This window comes from Pleurodeles waltl, chromosome 5, assembly GCF_031143425.1.
Source record: "Pleurodeles waltl isolate 20211129_DDA chromosome 5, aPleWal1.hap1.20221129, whole genome shotgun sequence".
Lineage (NCBI taxonomy): Eukaryota > Metazoa > Chordata > Amphibia > Caudata > Salamandridae > Pleurodeles > Pleurodeles waltl.
Genome location: NC_090444.1, coordinates 234,455,857 through 234,480,217, shown reverse-complemented (window position 1 = coordinate 234,480,217; position 24,361 = coordinate 234,455,857).

Sequence of the window (24,361 nt, the reverse complement as noted above, 5' to 3'; positions counted from 1 at the left end):
GGAGGCCTGCTGACGTCAGCAGGCCTCCATGTTAGCGAGTGCTTATACTCGCAATGGGGTCGCAAACTGCGACCCACCTCATAAATATTTATGAGGTGTGTCTTTGCGACCCCATTGCGAGTTGCAGAAGGTGTCTGAGACACCTTTCTGCATGTCAAATTGCGACTTGCAATTTGCGAGTCGCACAGACTCGCAAATTGCAAGTCGCAATTTGATTTTTTCCTACATCTGGCCCTAAATTGTGATGTTCCACTGTGCTGACCAAATGTGGTCGTAGTTATAAGTCTTTCTCATGAGAACCGCTTGCTAGAAGATGCTGTTCTTGTAAAATGTAACAGTATAAGTGTAGTGTGTGTAAGACTGACTTTCTCAGGAGGAGAACAATAGAGACAATGACTGGAGTATTAGCTGCAACAATATTGTTACCTGACGAGCCGGATGATGAGGACATTACAAGAGAAGCCAGTCAGCGACATGTGAACCGAGTACTAGTAGAAATTATAGATTTGATATTTTAGTTTTATTGGACGAAGTGTGAACATGTGATCCTTTGACCAATAGGGACTTGGGAAGTAATTTTAGGAAATCTAACTTAGCCGGACTGCACAAAGAAGAATCTGTCATTGCGACTTACCACTTGCCATTTGCCATTCTCCCCATTCTTCTCGAGGGTTTACCTCTATTTTTTCAAATTGCTTAACCCCTTCGCTGCCAGGCCTTTTCCCCCTCAGGCGCCAGGCCTTTTTTTGCCTATTTGGGGCAGTTTGCGCTTAGGCCCTCATAACTTTTTGTCCACATAAGCTAACCAAGCCAAATTTGCGTCCTTTTTTTCCAACATCCTAGGGATTCTAGAGGTACCCAGACTTTGTGGGTTCCCTTGAAGGAGGCCAAGAAATTGGCCAAAATACAGTGAAAATTTCGTTTTTTTTAAAAAAAATTGAAAAAGTGGCTGCAGAAGAAGGCTTGTGGATTTCCCCCTGAAAATGGCATCAACAAAGGGTTTGTAGTGCTAAACTCAGCAGCTTCCTAGCTTTCAGGAACAGGCAGACTTGAATCAGAAAACCCAATTTTTCAACACAATTTTGGCATTTTACTGGGGCATACCCCATTTTTGCAATTTTTTGTGCTTTCAGCCTCCTTCCAGTCAGTGACAGGAATGGGCATGAAACCAATGCTGGATCCCAGAAACCTAACCATTTCTGAGAAGTAGACAACATTCTGAAATCAGCAAGGGGTCATTTGTGTAGATCCTACAAGGGTTTCCTACAGAAAATAACAGCTGAAAAAGAAAAATATTGAAATTGAGGTGAAAAAAACATCAATTTTTCTCTACGTTTTACTCTGTAACTTTTCCCTGCAATGTCAGATTATGGAAAGCAATATACCGTTACGTCTGCTGGACTCCTCTGGTTGCGGGGATATATAGGGCTTGTAGGTTCATCAAGAACCCGAGGAACCCAGAGCCAATAAATGAGCTGCACCCTGCAGTGCGTTTTCATTCTATACCGGGTATACAGCAATTCATTTGCTGAAATATAAAGAGTAAAAAATTGCTATCAAGAAAACCTTTGCATTTCCAAAAAGGGCACAAGATAAGGTGCTGAGGAGCAGTGGTTATTTGCACATCTCTGAATTCCGGGATGACCATACAAGCATGTGAATTATAGGGAATTTCTCAAATAGATGTCTTGTTTTCAGAAATGCACAGGTTTGGTAGGTTTCCCTAGGTGCCGGCTGAGCTACAGGCCAAAATCTACAGGTAGGCACTTGCGTGGGTAGGCCTAGCGCCGGCGACAGGAAACACCCCAAAGCGCAACGTGGACACATCCTAAATTTTGGAAAAAAACAGAGGTGTTTTTTGCGAAGTGCCTACCTGTAGATTTTGGCCTCTAGCTCAGCCGGCACCTAGGGAAACCTACCAAACCTGTGCATTTCTGAAAACTAGAGACCTAGGGGAATCCAACGAGGGGTGACTTGCAGGGTTCGGACCAGGTTCTGTTACCCAGAATCCTTTGCAAACCTCAAAATTTGGCTAAAAAAACACATGTCCCTCACATTTCTGTGGCAGAAAGTTCTGGAATCTGAGAGGAGCTACAAATTTCCTTCCACCCAGCGTTCCCCCAAGTCTCCCGATAAAAATGATACTTCACTTGCGTGGGTAGGCCTAGCGCCGGCGACAGGAAACACCCCAAAGCGCAACGTGTACACATCCTAAATTTTGGAAAAAAACAGAGGTGTTTTTTGCGAAGTGCCTACCTGTAGATTTTGGCCTGTAGCTCAGCCGGCACCTAGGGAAACCTACCAAACCTGTGCATTTCTGAAAACTAGAGACCTAGGGGAATCCAAGGAGGGGTGACTTGCGGGGCCCGGACCAGGTTCTGTTACCCAGAATCCTTTGCAAACCTCAAAATTTGGCTAAAAAAACACATGTCCCTCACATTTCTGTGGCAGAAAGTTCTGGAATCTGAGAGGAGCTACAAATTTCATTCCACCCAGCGTTCCCCCAAGTCTCCTGATAAAAATGATACCTCACTTGCGTGGGTAGGCCTAGCGCCGGCGACAGGAAACACCCCAAAGCGCAACGTGGACACATACTAAATTTTGGAAAAAAACAGAGGTGTTTTTTGCGAAGTGCCTACCTGTAGATTTTGGCCTCTAGCTCAGCCGGCACCTAGGGAAACCTACCAAACCTGTGCATTTTTGAAAACTAGAGACCTAGGGGAATCCAAGGAGGGGTGACTTGCGGGGCTAGGACCAGGTTCTGTTACCCAGAATCCTTTCCAAACCTCAAAATTTGGCTAAAAAAACACATGTCCCTCACATTTCTGTGGCAGAAAGTTCTGGAATCTGAGAGGAGCTACAAATTTCCTTCCACCCAGCGTTCCCCCAAGTCTCCCGATAAAAATGATACCTCACTTGCGTGGGTAGGCCTAGCGCCGGCGACAGGAAACACCCCAAAGCGCAACGTGGACACATCCTAAATTTTGGAAAAAAACAGAGGTGTTTTTTGCGAAGTGCCTACCTGTAGATTTTGGCCTCTAGCTCAGCCGGCACCTAGGGAAACCTACCAAACCTGTGCATTTCTGAAAACTAGAGACCTAGGGGAATCCAAGGAGGGGTGACTTGCGGGGCTCGGACCAGGTTCTGTTACCCAGAATCCTTTGCAAACCTCAAAATTTGGCTAAAAAAACACATGTCCCTCACATTTCTGTGGCAGAAAGTTCTGGAATCTGAGAGGAGCTACAAATTTCCTTCCACCCAGCGTTCCCCCAAGTCTCCCGATAAAAATGATACCTCACTTGCGTGGGTAGGCCTAGCGCCGGCGACAGGAAACACCCCAAAGCGCAACGTGGACACATCCTAAATTTTGGAAAAAAACAGAGGTGTTTTTTGCGAAGTGCCTACCTGTAGATTTTGGCCTGTAGCTCAGCCGGCACCTAGGGAAACCTACCAAACCTGTGCATTTCTGAAAACTAGAGACCTAGGGGATTGCAAGGAGGGGTGACTTGCGGGGCTCGGACCAGGTTCTGTTACCCAGAATCCTTTGCAAACCTCAAAATTTGGCTAAAAAAACACATGTCCCTCACATTTCTGTGGCAGAAAGTTCTGGAATCTGAGAGGAGCTACAAATTTCCTTCCACCCAGCGTTCCCCCAAGTCTCCCGATAAAAATGATACCTCACTTGCGTGGGTAGGCCTAGCGCCGGCGACAGGAAACACCCCAAAGCGCAACGTGGACACATCCTAAATTTTGGAAAAAAACAGAGGTGTTTTTTGCGAAGTGCCTACCTGTAGATTTTGGCCTCTAGCTCAGCCGGCACCTAGGGAAACCTACCAAACCTGTGCATTTCTGAAAACTAGAGACCTAGGGGATTGCAAGGAGGGGTGACTTGCGGGGCTCGGACCAGGTTCTGTTACCCAGAATCCTTTGCAAACCTCAAAATTTGGCTAAAAAAACACATGTCCCTCACATTTCTGTGGCAGAAAGTTCTGGAATCTGAGAGGAGCTACAAATTTCCTTCCACCCAGCGTTCCCCCAAGTCTCCCGATAAAAATGATACCTCACTTGCGTGGGTAGGCCTAGCGCCGGCGACAGGAAACACCCCAAAGCGCAACGTGGACACATCCTAAATTTTGGAAAAAAACAGAGGTGTTTTTTGCGAAGTGCCTACCTGTAGATTTTGGCCTCTAGCTCAGCCGGCACCTAGGGAAACCTACCAGACTTTGCATTTCTGAAAACTAGAGACCTAGGGGAATCCAAGGAGGGGTGACTTGCGGGGCTCGGATCAGGTTCTGTTACCCAGAATCCTTTGCAAACCTCAAAATTTGGCTAAAAAAACACATGTCCCTCACATTTCTGTGGCAGAAAGTTCTGGAATCTGAGAGGAGCTACAAATTTCCTTCCACCCAGTGTTCCCCCAAGTCTCCCGATAAAAATGATACCTCACTTGCGTGGGTAGGCCTAGCGCCGGCGACAGGAAACACCCCAAAGCGCAACGTGGACACATCCTAAATTTTGGAAAAAAACAGAGGTGTTTTTTGCGAAGTGCCTACCTGTAGATTTTGGCCTCTAGCTCAGCCGGCACCTAGGGAAACCTACCAAACCTGTGCATTTCTGAAAACTAGAGACCTAGGGGAATCCAACGAGGGGTGACTTGCAGGGCTCGGACCAGGTTCTGTTACCCAGAATCCTTTGCAAACCTCAAAATTTGGCTAAAAAAACACATGTCCCTCACATTTCTGTGGCAGAAAGTTCTGGAATCTGAGAGGAGCTACAAATTTCCTTCCACCCAGCGTTCCCCCCAGTCTCCTGATAAAAATGATACCTCACTTGCGTGGGTAGGCCTAGCGCCGGCGACAGGAAACACCCCAAAGCGCAACGTGGACACATCCTAAATTTTGGAAAAAAACAGAGGTGTTTTTTGCGAAGTGCCTACCTGTAGATTTTGGCCTCTAGCTCAGCCGGCACCTAGGGAAACCTACCAAACCTGTGCATTTCTGAAAACTAGAGACCTAGGGGAATCCAACGAGGGGTGACTTGCAGGGCTCGGACCAGGTTCTGTTACCCAGAATCCTTTGCAAACCTCAAAATTTGGCTAAAAAAACACATGTCCCTCACATTTCTGTGGCAGAAAGTTCTGGAATCTGAGAGGAGCTACAAATTTCCTTCCACCCAGCGTTCCCCCAAGTCTCCCGATAAAAATGATACTTCACTTGCGTGGGTAGGCCTAGCGCCGGCGACAGGAAACACCCCAAAGCGCAACGTGTACACATCCTAAATTTTGGAAAAAAACAGAGGTGTTTTTTGCGAAGTGCCTACCTGTAGATTTTGGCCTCTAGCTCAGCCGGCACCTAGGGAAACCTACCAAACCTGTGCATTTCTGAAAACTAGAGACCTAGGGGAATCCAACGAGGGGTGACTTGCAGGGCTCGGACCAGGTTCTGTTACCCAGAATCCTTTGCAAACCTCAAAATTTGGCTAAAAAAACACATGTCCCTCACATTTCTGTGGCAGAAAGTTCTGGAATCTGAGAGGAGCTACAAATTTCCTTCCACCCAGCGTTCCCCCCAGTCTCCTGATAAAAATGATACCTCACTTGCGTGGGTAGGCCTAGCGCCGGCGACAGGAAACACCCCAAAGCGCAACGTGGACACATCCTAAATTTTGGAAAAAAACAGAGGTGTTTTTTGCGAAGTGCCTACCTGTAGATTTTGGCCTCTAGCTCAGCCGGCACCTAGGGAAACCTACCAAACCTGTGCATTTCTGAAAACTAGAGACCTAGGGGAATCCAACGAGGGGTGACTTGCAGGGCTCGGACCAGGTTCTGTTACCCAGAATCCTTTGCAAACCTCAAAATTTGGCTAAAAAAACACATGTCCCTCACATTTCTGTGGCAGAAAGTTCTGGAATCTGAGAGGAGCTACAAATTTCCTTCCACCCAGCGTTCCCCCAAGTCTCCCGATAAAAATGATACTTCACTTGCGTGGGTAGGCCTAGCGCCGGCGACAGGAAACACCCCAAAGCGCAACGTGTACACATCCTAAATTTTGGAAAAAAACAGAGGTGTTTTTTGCGAAGTGCCTACCTGTAGATTTTGGCCTGTAGCTCAGCCGGCACCTAGGGAAACCTACCAAACCTGTGCATTTCTGAAAACTAGAGACCTAGGGGAATCCAAGGAGGGGTGACTTGCGGGGCCCGGACCAGGTTCTGTTACCCAGAATCCTTTGCAAACTTCAAAATTTGGCTAAAAAAACACATGTCCCTCACATTTCTGTGGCAGAAAGTTCTGGAATCTGAGAGGAGCTACAAATTTCCTTCCACCCAGCGTTCCCCCAAGTCTCCTGATAAAAATGATACCTCACTTGCGTGGGTAGGCCTAGCGCCGGCGACAGGAAACACCCCAAAGCGCAACGTGGACACATACTAAATTTTGGAAAAAAACAGAGGTGTTTTTTGCGAAGTGCCTACCTGTAGATTTTGGCCTCTAGCTCAGCCGGCACCTAGGGAAACCTACCAAACCTGTGCATTTTTGAAAACTAGAGACCTAGGGGAATCCAAGGAGGGGTGACTTGCGGGGCTAGGACCAGGTTCTGTTACCCAGAATCCTTTGCAAACCTCAAAATTTGGCTAAGAAAACACATGTCCCTCACATTTCTGTGGCAGAAAGTTCTGGAATCTGAGAGGAGCTACAAATTTCCTTCCACCCAGCGTTCCCCCAAGTCTCCCGATAAAAATGATACCTCACTTGCGTGGGTAGGCCTAGCGCCGGCGACAGGAAACACCCCAAAGCGCAACGTGGACACATCCTAAATTTTGGAAAAAAACAGAGGTGTTTTTTGCGAAGTGCCTACCTGTAGATTTTGGCCTCTAGCTCAGCCGGCACCTAGGGAAACCTACCAAACCTGTGCATTTCTGAAAACTAGAGACCTAGGGGAATCCAAGGAGGGGTGACTTGCGGGGCTCGGACCAGGTTCTGTTACCCAGAATCCTTTGCAAACCTCAAAATTTGGCTAAAAAAACACATGTCCCTCACATTTCTGTGGCAGAAAGTTCTGGAATCTGAGAGGAGCTACAAATTTCCTTCCACCCAGCGTTCCCCCAAGTCTCCCGATAAAAATGATACCTCACTTGCGTGGGTAGGCCTAGCGCCGGCGACAGGAAACACCCCAAAGCGCAACGTGGACACATCCTAAATTTTGGAAAAAAACAGAGGTGTTTTTTGCAAAGTGCCTACCTGTAGATTTTGGCCTGTAGCTCAGCCGGCACCTAGGGAAACCTACCAAACCTGTGCATTTCTGAAAACTAGAGACCTAGGGGATTGCAAGGAGGGGTGACTTGCGGGGCTCGGACCAGGTTCTGTTACCCAGAATCCTTTGCAAACCTCAAAATTTGGCTAAAAAAACACATGTCCCTCACATTTCTGTGGCAGAAAGTTCTGGAATCTGAGAGGAGCTACAAATTTCCTTCCACCCAGCGTTCCCCCAAGTCTCCCGATAAAAATGATACCTCACTTGCGTGGGTAGGCCTAGCGCCGGCGACAGGAAACACCCCAAAGCGCAACGTGGACACATCCTAAATTTTGGAAAAAAACAGAGGTGTTTTTTGCGAAGTGCCTACCTGTAGATTTTGGCCTCTAGCTCAGCCGGCACCTAGGGAAACCTACCAAACCTGTGCATTTCTGAAAACTAGAGACCTAGGGGAATCCAAGGAGGGGTGACTTGCGGGGCTCGGATCAGGTTCTGTTACCCAGAATCCTTTGCAAACCTCAAAATTTGGCTAAAAAAACACATGTCCCTCACATTTCTGTGGCAGAAAGTTCTGGAATCTGAGAGGAGCTACAAATTTCCTTCCACCCAGCGTTCCCCCAAGTCTCCCGATAAAAATGATACCTCACTTGCGTGGGTAGGCCTAGCGCCGGCGACAGGAAACACCCCAAAGCGCAACGTGGACACATCCTAAATTTTGGAAAAAAACAGAGGTGTTTTTTGCGAAGTGCCTACCTGTAGATTTTGGCCTCTAGCTCAGCCGGCACCTAGGGAAACATACCAAACCTGTGCATTTCTGAAAACTAGAGACCTAGGGGAATCCAACGAGGGGTGACTTGCAGGGCTCGGACCAGGTTCTGTTACCCAGAATCCTTTGCAAACCTCAAAATTTGGCTAAAAAAACACATGTCCCTCACATTTCTGTGGCAGAAAGTTCTGGAATCTGAGAGGAGCTACAAATTTCCTTCCACCCAGCGTTCCCCCAAGTCTCCTGATAAAAATGATACCTCACTTGCGTGGGTAGGCCTAGCGCCGGCGACAGGAAACACCCCAAAGCGCAACGTGGACACATCCTAAATTTTGGGAAAAAACAGAGGTCTTTTTTGCGAAGTGCCTACCTGTAGATTTTGGCCTCTAGCTCAGCCGGCACCTAGGGAAACCTACCAAACCTGTGCATTATTGAAAACTAGAGACCTAGGGGAATCCAAGGAGGGGTGACTTGCGGGGCTAGGACCAGGTTCTGTTACCCAGAATCCTTTGCAAACCTCAAAATTTGGCTAAAAATACACATGTTACTCACATTTCTGCGGCAGAAAGTTCTGGAATCTGAGAGGAGCCACAAATTTCCTTCTTCCCAGCGTTCCCCTAAGTCTCCCGATAAAAATGATACCTCACTTGTGTGGGTAGGACTAGCGCCCACGAAAGGAAAGGGCCCAAAACACAACGTGGACACATCACATTTTTTTATAAAAAGCAGTGACTACCTGTGGATTTTGGCCTGTAGCTCAGCCGACACCTGAGGAAACTTAGCAAACCAGTGCATTTTTGAAAACTAGAAACCCAGGGGAATCCAAGATGGGGTGACTTGCGGGGCTCTGACCAGGTTATGTTACCCAGAATCCTTTGCAAACATCAAAATTTGGCCCAAAAAACACTTTTTCCTCTCATTTCGGTGACAGAAAGTTGTGGAATCTGAGAGGAGCCACAAATTTCCTTCCACCCAGCGTTCCCCTAAGTCTCTCGATAAAAATGGTACCTCACTTCTGTGGGTAGGCCTAGCGCCCACAAAAGGAAATGGCCCAAAACACAACGTGGACACAACATATTTTTTCACAGAAAACAGAGGTGTTTTTTGCAAGGTGCCTACCTGTGGTGTTTGGCCTGTAGCTCAGCCGGCCCCAGGGGGGGGGCAGAAATGCCCTAAAATAAATTTGCCCCCCCAGCCCCCACCCTCCCCGGGAGTGACCCTTGCGTGACATTGGCACCAAAAAACAAATCCCCGGTGCCTAGTGGTTTCTGCCCCCTTGGGGGCAGATTGACCTAAACTCTGCCAATCTGTCCCCAGGGGGGCAGAAATGGTCTAAATACAATTTGCCCTCCTGGGGAGCGACCCTTGCCTGATGGGTCACTCCCCATCTCTAAAAAAACAAACCAAAAAAAAACAAAAAAACACAAAACAAAATTTGCCCTGGCGCCTAGAGGTTTCTGCCCCCCGGGGGCAGATCGCCCTAATAATAGGCCGATCTGCCCCCCGGGGGGGCAGAAATGGCCTAAAATAAATTTGCCCCCCCAACACCCACCCCCCCCCGGGAGCGACCCTTGCCTACGGGGTCGCTCCCCCTGCGTGACATTGGCGCCAAAAAACAAATCCCCGGTGCCTAGTGGTTTCTGCCCCCTTGAGGGCAGATTGACCTAAAATTGGCCAATCTGCCCCCAGGGGGGCAGAAATGGTCTAAATACAATTTGCCCCCCCAGGGGAGCGACCCTTGCCTGATGGGTCGCTCCCCATCTCTAAAAAAAGAAACAACAACAAAAAAAAACACACAAAAAAAAATTGCCCTGGCGCCTAGTGGGTTCTGCCCCCCCCTGGGGGCAGTTCGGCCTAATAATAGGCCGATCTGTCCCACGGGGGGGCAGAAATGGCCTAAAATAAATTTGCCCCCCCAACTCCCCCCCCCCCCCGGGAGCGACCCTTGCCTACGGGGTCGCTCCCCCTGCGTGACATTGGCGCCAAAAAACAAATCCCCGGTGCCTTGTGGTTTCTGCCCCCTTGGGGGCAGATTGACCTAAAGTTGGCCAATCTTCCCCCAGGGGGGCAGAAATGGTCTAAATACAATTTGCCACCCCCAGGGGAGCGACCCTTGCCTGATGGGTCGCTCCCCATCTCTAAAAAAAGAAACAACAACAAAAAAAAACACAAAAAAAAAAATTGCCCTGGCGCCTAGAGGGTTCTGCCCCCCCCTGGGGGCAGTTCGGCCTAATAATAGGCCGATCTGTCCCCCGGGGGGGCAGAAATGGCCTAAAATAAATTTGCCCCCCCAACCCCCACCCCCCCCGGGAGCGACCCTTGCCTACGGGGTCGCTCCCCCTGCGTGACATTGGCGCCAAAAAACAAATCCCCGGTGCCTAGTGGTTTCTGCCCCCTTGGGGGCAGATTGACCTAAAATTGGCCAATCTGCCCCCAGGGCGGCAGAAATGGTCTAAATACAATTTGCCCCCCCAGGGAAGCGACCCTTGCCTGATGGGTCGCTCCCCATCTCTAAAAAAAGAAACAACAAAAAAAAAAACACAAAAAAAAAAATTGCCCTGGCGCCTAGAGGGTTCTGCCCCCCCCCTGGGGGCAGTTCGGCCTAATAATAGGCCGATCTGTCCCCCGGGGGGGGCAGAAATGGCCTAAAATAAATTTGCCCCCCCAACCCCCACCCCTCCCCGGGAGCGACCCTTGCCTACGGGGTCGCTCCCCCTGCGTGACATTGGCGCCAAAAAACAAATCCCCGGTGCCTAGTGGTTTCTGCCCCCTTGGGGGCAGATTGACCTAAAATTGGCCAATCTGCCCCCAGGGGGGCAGAAATGGTCTAAATACAATTTGCCACCCCCAGGGGAGCGACCCTTGCCTGATGGGTCGCTCCCCATCTCTAAAAAAAGAAACAACAACAAAAAAAAACACAAAAAAAAAAATTGCCCTGGCGCCTAGAGGGTTCTGCCCCCCCCTGGGGGCAGTTCGGCCTAATATTAGGCCGATCTGTCCCCCGGGGGGGCAGAAATGGCCTAAAATAAATTTGCCCCCCCAACCCCCACCCCCCCCCCCGGGAGCGACCCTTGCCTACGGGGTCGCTCCCCCTGCGTGACATTGGCGCCAAAAAACAAATCCCCGGTGCCTAGTGGTTTCTGCCCCCTTGGGGGCAGATTGACCTAAAATTGGCCAATCTGCCCCCAGGGGGGCAGAAATGGTCTAAATACAATTTGCCCCCCCCCCAGGGGAGCGACCCTTGCCTGATGGGTCGCTCTCCATCTCTAAAAAAACAAACAACAAAAAAAAAAAAACACAAAAAAAAAAATTGCCCTGGCGCCTAGAGGGTTCTGCCCCCCCCTGGGGGCAGTTCGGCCTAATAATAGGCCGATCTGTCCCCCGGGGGGGGCAGAAATGGCCTAAAATAAATTTGCCCCCCCAACCCCCACCCCCCCCCCGGGAGCGACCCTTGCCTACGGGGTCGCTCCCCCTGCGTGACATTGGCGCCAAAAAACAAATCCCCGGTGCCTAGTGGTTTCTGCCCCCTTGGGGGCAGATTGACCTAAAATTGGCCAATCTGCCCCAGGGGGGCAGAAATGGTCTAAATTCAATTTGCCCCCCCAGGGGAGCGACCCTTGCCTGATGGGTCGCTCCCCATCTCTAAAAAAAGAAACAACAAAAAAAAAAACACAAAAAAAAAAATTGCCCTGGCGCCTAGAGGGTTCTGCCCCCCCCCTGGGGGCAGTTCGGCCTAATAATAGGCCGATCTGTCCCCCGGGGGGGGCAGAAATGGCCTAAAATAAATTTGCCCCCCCAACCCCCACCCCCCCCCGGGAGCGACCCTTGCCTACGGGGTCGCTCCCCCTGCGTGACATTGGCGCCAAAAAACAAATCCCCGGTGCCTAGTGGTTTCTGCCCCCTTGGGGGCAGATTGACCTAAAATTGGCCAATCTGCCCCAGGGGGGCAGAAATGGTCTAAATACAATTTGCCCCCCAGGGGAGCGACCCTTGCCTGATGGGTCGCTCCCCATCTCTAAAAAAAGAAACAACAAAAAAAAAAAACAAAAAAAAAAAAATTGCCCTGGCGCCTAGAGGTTTCTTCCCCCCCTGGGGCCAGATCGGCCTAATAATAGGCCGATCTGCCCCCAGGGGGGGCAGAAATGGCCTAAAATAAATTGCCCTCCCCCCCAGGGAGCGACCCTTGCCTAAGGGGTCGCTCCCTTTGCGTGAAATTCACGCAAAGAAAAAACTCCCTGGTGTCTAGTGGTTTCTACCCCCCTTGGGGGCAGATTGGCCTCATCAAAATAGGCCAATCTGCCCCCAAGGTGGGCAGAAATGGCCAAAATATAATTTTCCCCCAAGGGGAGCGACCCTTGCCTAAGGGGTCGCTCCCCACCAAAAAAAAAAATATATAACACAAAAAAAAAAAAAAAAAAAAAAAAGGTCCCTGGTGCCTAGAGGTTTCTGCCCCCAGGGGGGCAGAAAAGGCCTTCCCGAAAATATGCCCCCCTGGGAGCGACCCTTGCCCAAGGGGTCGCTCCCTTTTGTCAATAACAATAAAAAAAAAAAAAATCCCTGGTGTCTAGTGGTTTCTACCCCCCTTGGGGGCAGATTGGCCTCATCAAAATAGGCCAATCTGCCCCCAAGGGGGGCAGAAATGGCCAAAATATAATTTTCCCCCAAGGGGAGCGACCCTTGCCTAAGGGGTCGCTCCCCACCAAAAATAAAAAATATATAACACAAAAAACAAAAAACAAAAATAAAGGTCCCTGGTGCCTAGAGGTTTCTGCCACCCCTGGGGGCAGATTGGCCTAATAGTAGGCCGATCTGCCCCCGGGGGGGCAGAAAAGGCCTTCCCGAAAATATGCCCCACCTGGGAGCGACCCTTGCCCAAGGGGTCGCTCCCTTTTGTCAATAACAATAAAAAAAATAAAAATCCCTGGTGTCTAGTGGTTTCTACCCCCCTTGGGGGCAGATTGGCCTCATCAAAATAGCCAATCTGCCCCCAAGGGGGGCAGAAATGGCCAAAATATAATTTTCCCCCAAGGGGAGCGACCCTTGCCGAAGGGGTCACTCCCCACCAAAAAAAAAAAAAAATGAAACAAAAAAAAAAATGGTCCCTGGTGCCCAGAGGTTTCTGCCCCCCCTGGGGGCAGAAAAGGCCTTCTCAAAAAAATGCCCCCCCTGGGAGCGACCCTTGCCCAAGGGGTCGCTCCCTTTTGTCACTTTCAATAAAAAAAAAAAAAATCCCTGGTGTCTAGTGGGGTTTCAAAAGCCGGATTGCAAGCAATCCGGCTTTTGAAACCCTCGGAGGGACTTCAAAGGGAAGGAAATACTTTTCCTACCCTTTGAAGCCCCTCCGGGCCTCCCAGTGATTGAAAAAGAAATGCTTTTGCATTTCTTTTTCAATCGCGCTGGAAGCTCGACTAGGGAGGCCCCTGTGACACATCAGCGCGCGCGCGCGCGCTGACGTCACAGGGGGGGTGGGGGGGTCAGGGGTGTAAGGGGAAGGTCTTCCCCTTCCATCCCCGACTTGGGGGGGGGAGGGGGGTGCACAGGGGGCGCGCTAGCGCGCCCCCAAGTTCCCCTGTGCCTAGGACGAGATGATCTCGTCCAAGGCACAGGGGAACTGTAGCCTTGGACGAGATCATCTCGTCCAAGGCACAGAAGGGGTTAAAGACATCGCGTTTTCTGAACTTTGATGCTGACTCCTGATGCCTTGCTGACCAAACTGATATCCTGATAACGAAGACTATCTTAGCTTGCTGATCCAGTTGAGGAAAGGTATATTGTTATGCATGTGTTTTGTTATGCCTATTTGCTTTTTCTTTCTAGGTACTAACCGCACTATTTTGATAGAGCCATAGTTAAATGTTTTTCTAAATTTGGGTTGACCAAAATGTTTTGCATGAAGCCCAATATGCTAATGCTTATCTGATGTTAAATAAGGAGCCTCACTAATGAAAATTCGCTACAGGGAGTAACAGTGGATGTTTTTCCTTTGCTGAATCTAAATGTATGTGATATCATTTGCACAATTGTCCTTGTTATCAATTTGAACCATAACCTTAGAATGTGTAATTGTTCAAGGTTTGATTAGTTACGTTTCTTTCGCAGATTTGGACAGCCAGTGATGTTTCTATATGTTTATCATTTGATATTGAGATTATCTTACGTGACATTAGCACTGTTAACATAGGGAAATAAATATTCAAACTTTTACTAAAAAGTGTGGTTATTCATGACTGAAAGGTCATGATGTGTGATAATTATTGACTCCAATTGATTATTGATGTAATTGATTAATTATTGATTTTTGATCTGCATGTACTTGGTCTAAGGTGGGAACATTTTAAATGCGGTTCAAAAGGTTCATTGACCTATTCGTGTCCCCTTGTAAGTTTACTTATTAAGGTCTGACAGCTATCACCTATGAATGTGTGTGGGATTTACATAGCGCTAAAATAGATGCAAAGCACCAGGCATTGTACAAGACCTGTGTTTAGCCCGGGCTAAGCACATCCTTCAATGCTTAAAAATTGATTAAAATGTAAAATAGCTATTTATAAGGTGCCACTGCCCAGAAGTCAGATTGCACAAATAAAAGACAGGCTTTTAAGGCCTCCAACAATGAAACAAAAAAGAAGAGTTTGCCACTATTCAGCAAATGTTTATTGCACAAGTTAGGAGCCTGATCACAGACATTTCTACAGTCTCCCCAGCATCGATGAAGACACTAGGGCACTATTAGCAAAAAAAAAGATAGTTGTGAATTAAGGCCTCATGTACTATCCCTCACTTGTAAACTCGGGATGTGCGATTTGCACGCTGACTAGTTTGCCAATGGAAATGCAATCTGCGATGCGACTCATAGTAGCTGTTCACTTCGCAAATCGTGCATTCGCAAGGGGTTGAAAAAAGGTCTGTCTCCAGAATATGTTTTAGGTAGGTGGAAATTTGTGAGCGCCCACAATTGGCTGCCAGTACAGGGACGGGGACTAGCAAGGAACAGCAGACCTCTATCTCTCCTTTTGTATTCTCAAACAGGAATATTCTGTTTTTTAAAAGCAGCCGTGTCTATTAATAAAAGGTTTCCTGTTTGGGAGCAGGCAGCTCCTGCCAATGTACTCAGACACGATTCTAAAAGAGGAAGGGGTCCCAAAAAGACCCCTTCCCCTCACGAATCAGCTACAGCCTCTATTGAGGTTTTGGTAACTGATTATGATGGCAATTGCATTCGCAAACCGTAGATACAGATCATACAGACTCAAAATTAGGAAGGAACTCCCCGTTTACGCCCCTTCTTAATTGAATAGCAGACTTTGAGCACAAAGTACCTTTGCACATCAGGCCCTTATTCCCATAGGTTGTTTATTATATCTGGAGTAAATACCATTTCAGAATGTACAAACTTTTTCTGGAGTATTCATGAGAAGCTGTGACAGCCACAGCTTTCGGAGTTCTGCTCCTAGAATTCTTTGTGAATCCAATTTGTGTATCAGCAAATATACATGTGTGTACTTCCACTCGGCATAAATGCACTTGGTAACTGTTTTTTCCTTTGTCTTGAAAATATGTTTGACTACGGGGAAATCCCTTCCCCTACACATCTACCAGTTTTTGGGATGCTGCCAGCCCAATCCTCACCCTGGAGACAGATTTATTCCAGTCCTTGACAGGGTCAAATCTCAGAACACCTCCAGGTGCAAATGGGCAGAGAAAAGGTTTTTGAATACCTACAAACTCACAAAGTTTTTAGAGTGGAGTAACCTTCGAAGATATTCCCATGCTAAAAAATCCTCCTGTGGGAACAAATTTACTGTGTTGAAGGTCATGCTGGAGTCGGGACAAGGTTGGAGATGGATGTCAACGTTATATAGGGCAATCAAGACAGACAGGTAGCACCTAGATCTCAACAACGATGAGAGGAAGATTTACAGGAGACTCTAGAAGACAAAGAATGGGGAGCGGCATGCAGCAGGTTAAAAATGCATCCAGTAATCCGAAGGTCAATCTGACGTGTTTTCATTTCTTTCACCCACATATATGTAACCCCACAGATACTCATGAGGATAAACCAGACACATTTTTTGTTTATTCCAGGTGTGCAGAGCTGCAATCTCTTTCATACACATGACACAGCATAATAGCTGAGCATTCAGATGGCGTAGCGGCCTGATAACGTCTTGTAACTGATAAAATACCAATGGTCCCAATAAGGCAGTGCATGCTGGGCATTATACTAAAGCCAAAAAAGAGAAAAATGATTAATACATTTGCAGTCTTTGGGACTGTTCTTGCCAACCACAGGACAACACTTCATTGGTTACATGAGCAACATACCTCCCCCGCACCTGGCACCACACAGCACAGTCAATTCTTGCCTCGGGACATCCGCCCCGCCCCCACCAATATATACAGACTTTGGACTCACATATTACCTGCCCTGAGGGGTAGAGGAGTGATCTTTGCTGGCATCGGCACCAGGGCCCCCCCCTCCATCTACAGGCTGGCTTATCCATTGGCCCCTTAGCTCTGTGGCTTATCATTCGCCAGGACAAATTCCTCCTCACAACATAACCCTGTGGGCTTCGCATCAATAAGAGGAAATCACATCTGATTCCCTTGCGAGGTGACATAGCATCAATCGCCTGGAGCTGAGGTATCCCTATCCTTCATCTTAACTTCAAATATCTAGGGATACATATTGCAACAGTAAGAAAGCTTACAAAGGCTATTAACATGACCCCACTTTTACAAGGCACCAAAGCCAGCCTTATTGGCTGGCGAGACCTCCCTCAGAACTTGACAGCCAGGGTTGCATTAGTTAAAAGTATGATTCTGCCCTGCTTGCTTTACACATTGCAAAACTTTCCACTTCTCATCCCAAACACTAGGGGCCTGATTCAAAAGGTAAACTTAGATCAAAAGTCTAAGTTTAGACCTAAAGTCCAACTTTATTTGTAGTAAAGTTAGACTCTAGGTCTAGGTTTAGGATTTTGGTGTAAGTTTAGACCAAAAGTCTTACCCATAGTAAAGTTGGACTTTTAGGTCTAAACTTAGACTTTTGGTGTAAACTGAGTCGAAGTTTACCTTTGTGAATCAGACCCTAGGTTTACAGAAGTAGTGGTACTCCTTTTTTTTTTTCTCTAGCACAGCTGTCCTCCACGGGATGGCACAGGACATATGCAGTTGATCGATGTATGAGGGGGCCTCTGGCCGCGGACATATGCGTCTATTACTGGGTGCCCCAGCTATTGACCATAAATGACTGGCTGTCGGGTGGTTGGTAAGACCCAGAATACCAGCTAGAATTATCTCACATCAGACTGTGCGGGGTAATGCACTATTTATTTGGTCTCCCCCACCCTACATCCATCCCGGAAGTCACCAGTGTAATTTTCCGACCGTGGAGAGAGCACTTTGCTTTATAGTATGGCATGGGAGTCTAACAGGTCTAACACCCCTCCGGAGAAGTAGATGACTATTACACCTGTCGAGACTCCAGCTTTTCAGCCACTGAGATCTCATTAGGATCTGCACTGTAGGTGACATTTAGAGTGGCACTGCCCTGCACTCCCTTGCACACCTTCAGGACCAGTTCTCTCAATCTTTCACCCCTTAGAGGCCCGTTTATTGATGGGAAGGTTAGATGAGTGAGGGTTCTCCCAAATATACAGAGCTCTGGTAAATAATGCACCCAGATCCCTAGATGCCTTGTGTGGGAAATGGGAGGGATGGTTGGGAGAACTAGACAAGACTGTGTGGCAGGAGGCATGTATGGCTCCTAGGGAATTGGTGATTTCTGCCCAACTATAATGGATTCAACTACATTACCTATATCAGACCTACATGACCCCTCAGATATTGGGCCAAGTGAAAATCCTGGTGGATCCCAGATGTGCCATTTGCCAATCCCCATTGGCCAACTTCTTTCACGTGGTTTGGTCATGTCCGGCAATATCCCTGTATTAGTCCCACGTAGGAAATATCCGCTCTACCATTCTGGAGACCCCCTGCAACTGACTCTGAAAATGGCACTGCTGGTTATACAAGTCAGACTGGGGGGCTCCAGAGAAGATAGGGCTTTGATCGGACTAGGCATCCTGGTGACCAAAAGCGACATACCCAAACTTGGAATCAATCCTCTCCTCTCCCCCGAAACTAAACCAGTGGTGAGCCGGGATGAACTGGTCCGTACAACAGAAGGAGTGGATCTACATTGCTCATGGCTGTCTCTAAAAATTTCTGACGATGTAGTGCAAATGGTGGGAGTTCTATGGGTTGATTTCAACAATGGACCCTTATCAAACCGTGTTGTCTAAACGGGGATTTTGTAGGGGGTTCAGACAGGGTGGGGGAACCGACTGGGGAGCTTTCCTATTGTTTCTTTTTTTATCTTTTATGCTGTTTTTTTGGTTCCCGGCAAAAAATCAATTAAACCTGTTTTTCAAAAAAAGGCATACCAATCAAAAGATATACATCACCTCATAGAGGAAACCCAGGAACAGGCTGCTAAACAACAACTGTTTTCCTCTGGCCTTTAATAAAGACTTGTCTTATGGGCAATCCCTCTGAGCTAGACAGAACTGTAGTAATAGAATTCCTTTTTCTTCAAGAAGCCAATGTGCTAGCATACAGGTTACTGACAAGATGTATTTCAGAATGCACATCAAAGAATAAAGAATAAATGTCACCTATTCTATAGACTTAGGCCCTCATTCTGACCCTGGCGGTCGGTGCTAAAGCGGCGGCCAACCCGCCAACAGGCCGGCGGTCCAAAATATGCAATTCTGACCCTGGCGGGAACCGCCAACACAGCCCGCCGCATTAACACTCCGCCCGCCACGGCGGAACAAACAAACAGCGCGGCGGTCCCCGCCAACAGCCAGGTGGCAGACAATGTACCGCCCACCCTATCACAACCCACCAATCCGCCACCTTTTCCGGGGCGGGAGCACCGCCGATAAAAACACGGCGGAAACAGACTACGAACGGGAAAACGCTCACCTCCACATACTCCATGCAAGATTCCGGCAGTATGGAACCCGAGTTGCAGGTCATCCCCGCACTCCTATACCTGCTCCTGTACCAGGAGCACGCCCGGCGGCGCGGAAGACATCGGTGAGTACTGCACCTACGACACAGGGGAGGGAAAAGATTACCGGCACACACCCACCCACCCACACCCACTACAACACACACATCAATGCATTCCCACAGATCACTGTCACAACCCACAAACCCCCCCCTTCCGAAATAATGCAAAGACCAAAAGAAGAGATCTCAAACGGGCAGATATATTGAAAAATGGACAGCAGTAATCCAAATAAATAAATAAACTATGTACAAAATATATACAGCTACTAAATGTAGTCCAACCACTGTCCGTGGACCACAGGGGTCCTGAGCAAAGGGGCAAGGCCCAGTCCCACGACAAGAACTCCACGGAGAGAACACTGCAGGGGCATCAGAAAGAAAAAAGGACAGGCACCTCAGGGGGAAGGGAAGGGGGGGCACCTCAGCCACTTGAGTACCCGACGCCAGATCCACGAGGGGACTCCATGACCATTGGCCATCCTGGGGAGAGCAAAGCCACAGTCCAAACAGTCCATACAGTGGGTGGCCTGCCCACTGGGCCATCCTGGGGAGAGCAAAGCCACAGTCCAAACAGTCCATACAGTGGGTGGCCTGCCCACTGGGCCATCCTGGGGAGAGCAAAGCCACAGTCCAAACAGTCCATAACAGACTCCACTGCCACTGGAGGAGGCATGTTGGCCAGAGGACATCCTGCAGCCCTGCCCGAGACAGATCCTGCCCTGCCACGTCTGCCAAAGGGCCAGCGGTTCTTGCCTGGAAGGGCCCAGTTCAGCGGTTCTTGCCTTGAAGGGCCCAGTTCAGCGGTTCTTGAGACGGCGGTCCCCAGCAGAGCGGTGCTGGAGACGGCGGGGCCCAGTTCAGCGGTTCTTGCCTTGAAGGGCCCAGTTCAGCGGTTCTTGAGACGGCGGTCCCCAGCGGAGCGGTGCTGGAGACGGCGGGGCCCAGTTCAGCGGTTCTTGCCTTGAAGGGCCCAGTTCAGCGGTTCTTGAGACGGCGGTCCCCAGCGGAGCGGTGCTGGAGACGGCGGGGCCCAGTTCAGCGGTTCTTGCCTTGAAGGGCCCAGTTCAGCGGTTCTTGAGACGGCGGTCCCCAGCGGAGCGGTGCTGGAGACGGCGGCCATTCTATGGCCAACTGCTCATTGCCTGGTGGTGCCCTCCTGGGCAGCGGGGATGGTGCTCCTTCAATGCCCACCTGGGCTGTGGGTGGTGGGGCCCTCCTGGCCAGCTGGGCTGGGTCCTCCCTGGGCAGCGGCCATGGGGGTGGTGGGCTCTCCCGGGGCAGCTGTGCCGGTTCCTCCCGGGGCAGCGGCTATGGGGGTTGCTGGCTCCTCCTGGGCAGCTGTGACGGGTCCTCCATGGGCAGCAGGCCTGCTGCCTGACTTCTCCGCCTTGCTGCCCTTGCCCTCCTTAGTCGGGAGTCTGTGGCCCTTTCCTCCCTTTGGAGCTGTGGCTGTTGACGGTGGCTGGCTAGTGTCCTGGGGGGATATCGAATCCGGGCTCCGGCGGCGGCCCTTCCGCCTTCTGCTCCTCTTCCCAGGGGGTGGGCTGGCTGTCCCCTTGCTTCTGGGCGAAGATCCAGACCTGCGGGCTGGTGGGCTCCAATACCCCTGCGCCCTTGTCAAGGGGGCTGCAGGGCTGGTGGTGGCTGAGGTGCTCTTTTTACCCCGACGAGAAGGAGGGGGGGGCTCAGGGTCAGGAAAGAAGGTAGCAGTAGAGAGATAGATTTTCTTGGGACAATGGAGAGTGGTAGGTACAGTGGGTATGGGAGTGGAGGGAGAGGATGTGGTTGTAGGCGAGACAAGTTTGCTGTCTTTGGGTGCAGGTGCAGGAGCGGGAGGCTGTCGTGAGGTGGATGGCTGTTGGGTGGGTGGGTGGCTGCGTTTGTGTGGTGTGGAAGAGGGGGTGACAGACACAGTGGGAGAGGACACAGGGGACGTGTAAATGGCAGTGGGGTGGTGACTGCACGTGTGCGGACTGTAGTGGAGGGTATGCTGGTGATGGAAACACTGGCTGATGGTGAGGTGAATGAAGGTGTGAGTGTAGACGTCACAGGGAGGGAGGAGGGAGACGAGGAGGTGGGGGTCACAGAGGTGGTAGTGACTGTTGGCATGTCTGCATCGGAATGTTGCTTGTGTGAATGTCTGCGTGATCTGTGGTGCTTATGTTTGGATGAGCTGCTCTTGGGTGTTGAGGTGTGTGCAGGCTGGTCTGATGGTGTGGGTGGGACAGGCAGAGGAACAGGAGACTGGGAGGAGGGAGTTAGTAGAGGGAGGCAGGAGACAGGGACAATGGCTGCCGTCAGTGCTGAGGCCAGAGCCTGGAACGATCGCTGATGGGCAGCCTGACCCGAATGAATGCCCTCCAGGTACGCATTGCTGCGATGAACCTCCCTCTCCACCCCCTGGATGGCATTCAAAAGGGTAGTCTGCCCAACAATGAGCGTTCGGAGGAGGTCAATGACCTCCTCACTGAGGGCAGCGGGGGTAACAGGGGCAGGGCCTGAGGTGCCTGGGGCGAAGGAGATGCCCGGCTTCCTGGCAGAGCGGGCACGGGGCGAACGCTGAGGGGCTGCTGGGAGGGCGGAGATGGTGCGCTGGGTGGCGGCTGTACCTGTAATGGCGGGGGGCACGGATGGTGCCACCCCCGCAAGGGAGCTCCCTTCCGAGGACTTGTCCGTGTCGCTGCAGGGTCCAGTCGTCCCCGTTGTGGAGCTCCCCTCGCCCTCCGTCTCACTGGTCCAGTCAGACTCTGTGGCATGGCCCTCCTGGGCCATGTGAGATGCAGCTCCCTCCTGCCCCGATGCCACTTCTCCTCCGCCTGATGATGCTGATGCACACAAGCACAGAAAGACAAACAAAAAGGGGGGGGAGAGAGAAATAAAGAGATTTTGAGTACATGGATCACCGGTACAGTTAGCGGACATGACAGACACAGATGCCCCCTGCACTAAGTTGCGCACTTGGGGTCCGCTACGCATTCCGTGGAACATGCCCTACACGCCTAGAGTTGACAACTGCACCCATGGATGACACGGCCCAGGGATGGCTGTACTGACACACTACTGAGGGTGGTGGCTGGGGACACAGGGGCTTACGGGGGTGCCCAGCCTACAGATATCGCCCTGGCCTAGGGGGACCCACAGCCCTCCTCCCCCACCCAGACACCTCCACTGCGCGACAACAGAGTAGATAATGCTTGTACTCACCCCCTTGTGTCTGCTGTGCTGCCCTCACGCGCCCATCCAAATCAGGGTAGGCCACCGCCAGGATCCGGAACATCAGGGGGGTCAGTTGACGGCAGGCACCCCGCCTACGTTGGGAGGCCATCCCCAGCAGAGACTCGGCGGTCTTCTTGGTCCCGCGGCGGATGTCCTCCCACCTCTTGCGGCAGTGGGTGCCCCGTCGATGGTGGACCCCCAGGGTCCGGACTTCCTTGGCGATGGCACGCCAAATCCCAATCTTCTCATGGGCGCGGACCTATGTGACACGTACAGGGAGGGAGAAATACCACGTTCAAGTTTGTCTGCATTTTCGTTGCCAGTGGCCCAACGCCCCCCATCCCCGCCAGGCCCCCCGCCAGGCCCAACATGCCCCCCATCCCCGCCAGGCCCCCCGCCAGGCCCAACATGCCCCCCATCCCCGCCAGGCCCCCCGCCAGGCCCCCCCCAGGCCCAACATGCCCCCTATCCCCGCCAGGCCCCCCGCCAGCCCCAACATGCCCCCCATCCCCGCCATGCCCCCCGCCAGGCCCAACATGCCCCCCATCCCCGCCAGGCCCCCCGCCAGGCCCCCAAGCCAGCCAGTGGCCCCAAATCCATATAGAATTAAACTCACTTGTTGGTCTGGAGGACCGTAGAGTAGCGCATACTGGGGGAGGACCCCATCCACAAGTTTCTCCAACTCCTCTCCAGTGAAGGCAGGGGCCCTTTCCCCAGTCGCAGCAGCCATTGTCCTTTCCAGACCGAGGTCACAGCAACACTTGCAGTATAGGTCCTCTCCTGTGAAAGTTCAAGTCGCAAGTGGATAAGTAGATAGGAAATGGCGGTCACGTCCGCGGCGGTGCGTACCGCGGCGGTGCGTACCGCCACCGCCGGCGCCCTTCGCCATTGGCTCCTGAAACCCATAGGCTTCAATGTTAACCAATGCGGCTTCGCGCCGCGGTCTCCGACCGCCGACCGCCGCGGTGTGCCACGCCAGCGCATTGACCTCACATCCCATTGTCACACTTCACAGGTCAGGCAGCCGCCATTTCGAGGGTCCACATGGCTCAATTTCAACTGCGTCACACAGGCCTAGGCCTTGCATAGCCACTCAGACACGCCATTCACTGCATAGAGAATCGTTTACTGTGCAAGCTGTGAGTACGTACCTGTGGGTTGCTTGACTCTGTGCTCCAGGTTGTCCTTCCTAGGCACCGTCCGCTGGGTTTGGCGAGGAGACGGATGAATCCTCGCGTGTACCGACCGCTGGTGGACCTGTCGACAATGGAAGAACGCCACATTATCCTGACCTACCGGCTTGACCGTGCCACTATACATGAACTGTGTGCCCAGCTGGAGCCCGACCTGATGTCCCCCATCCGCCAACCCACAGGGATTCCCCCTCTGGTGCAGGTCCTGTCAGTACTCCATTTCTTGGCAAGTGGGTCATTTCAGACAACAGTGGGAATTGCTTCTGGGATGTCTCAGCCCATGTTTTCGAAGGTGTTATCCAGAGTGTTGTCTGCCCTGATGAAATACGTGAGGAGCTACATCATTTTCCCTGAGGTGGGCGAATTGGCTACAGTGAAGGGTGATTTCTATGCCCTTGGACATATTCCCAACGTCATTGGTGCCATTGATGGGACCCATGTGGCTTTGGTTCCCCCAAGAGACAGGGAGCAGGTGTACAGGAACAGAAAAAGTTACCATTCCATGAACATCCAGGTGGTGTGTTTGGCTGACCAGTACATCTCGCATGTAAATGCCAAATTCCCAGGGTCAGTGCATGACGCCTACATCCTGAGGAATAGCAGCATCCCTTACGTGATGGAACAGCTAGAGAGACACCGTGTATGGCTATTGGGGGACTCTGGGTACCCCAACCTGTCGTGGCTACTGACCCCAGTAAGGAATCCCCGGACCAGGGCAGAGGAACGGTACAATGAGGCCCATGGGCGTACTAGGAGGGTGATCAAACGCACCTTTGGCCTCCTAAAGGCCAGGTTTCGGTGCCTGCATATGACAGGGGGATCCCTAATGTACTCACCTAAGAAGGTGTGTCACATCA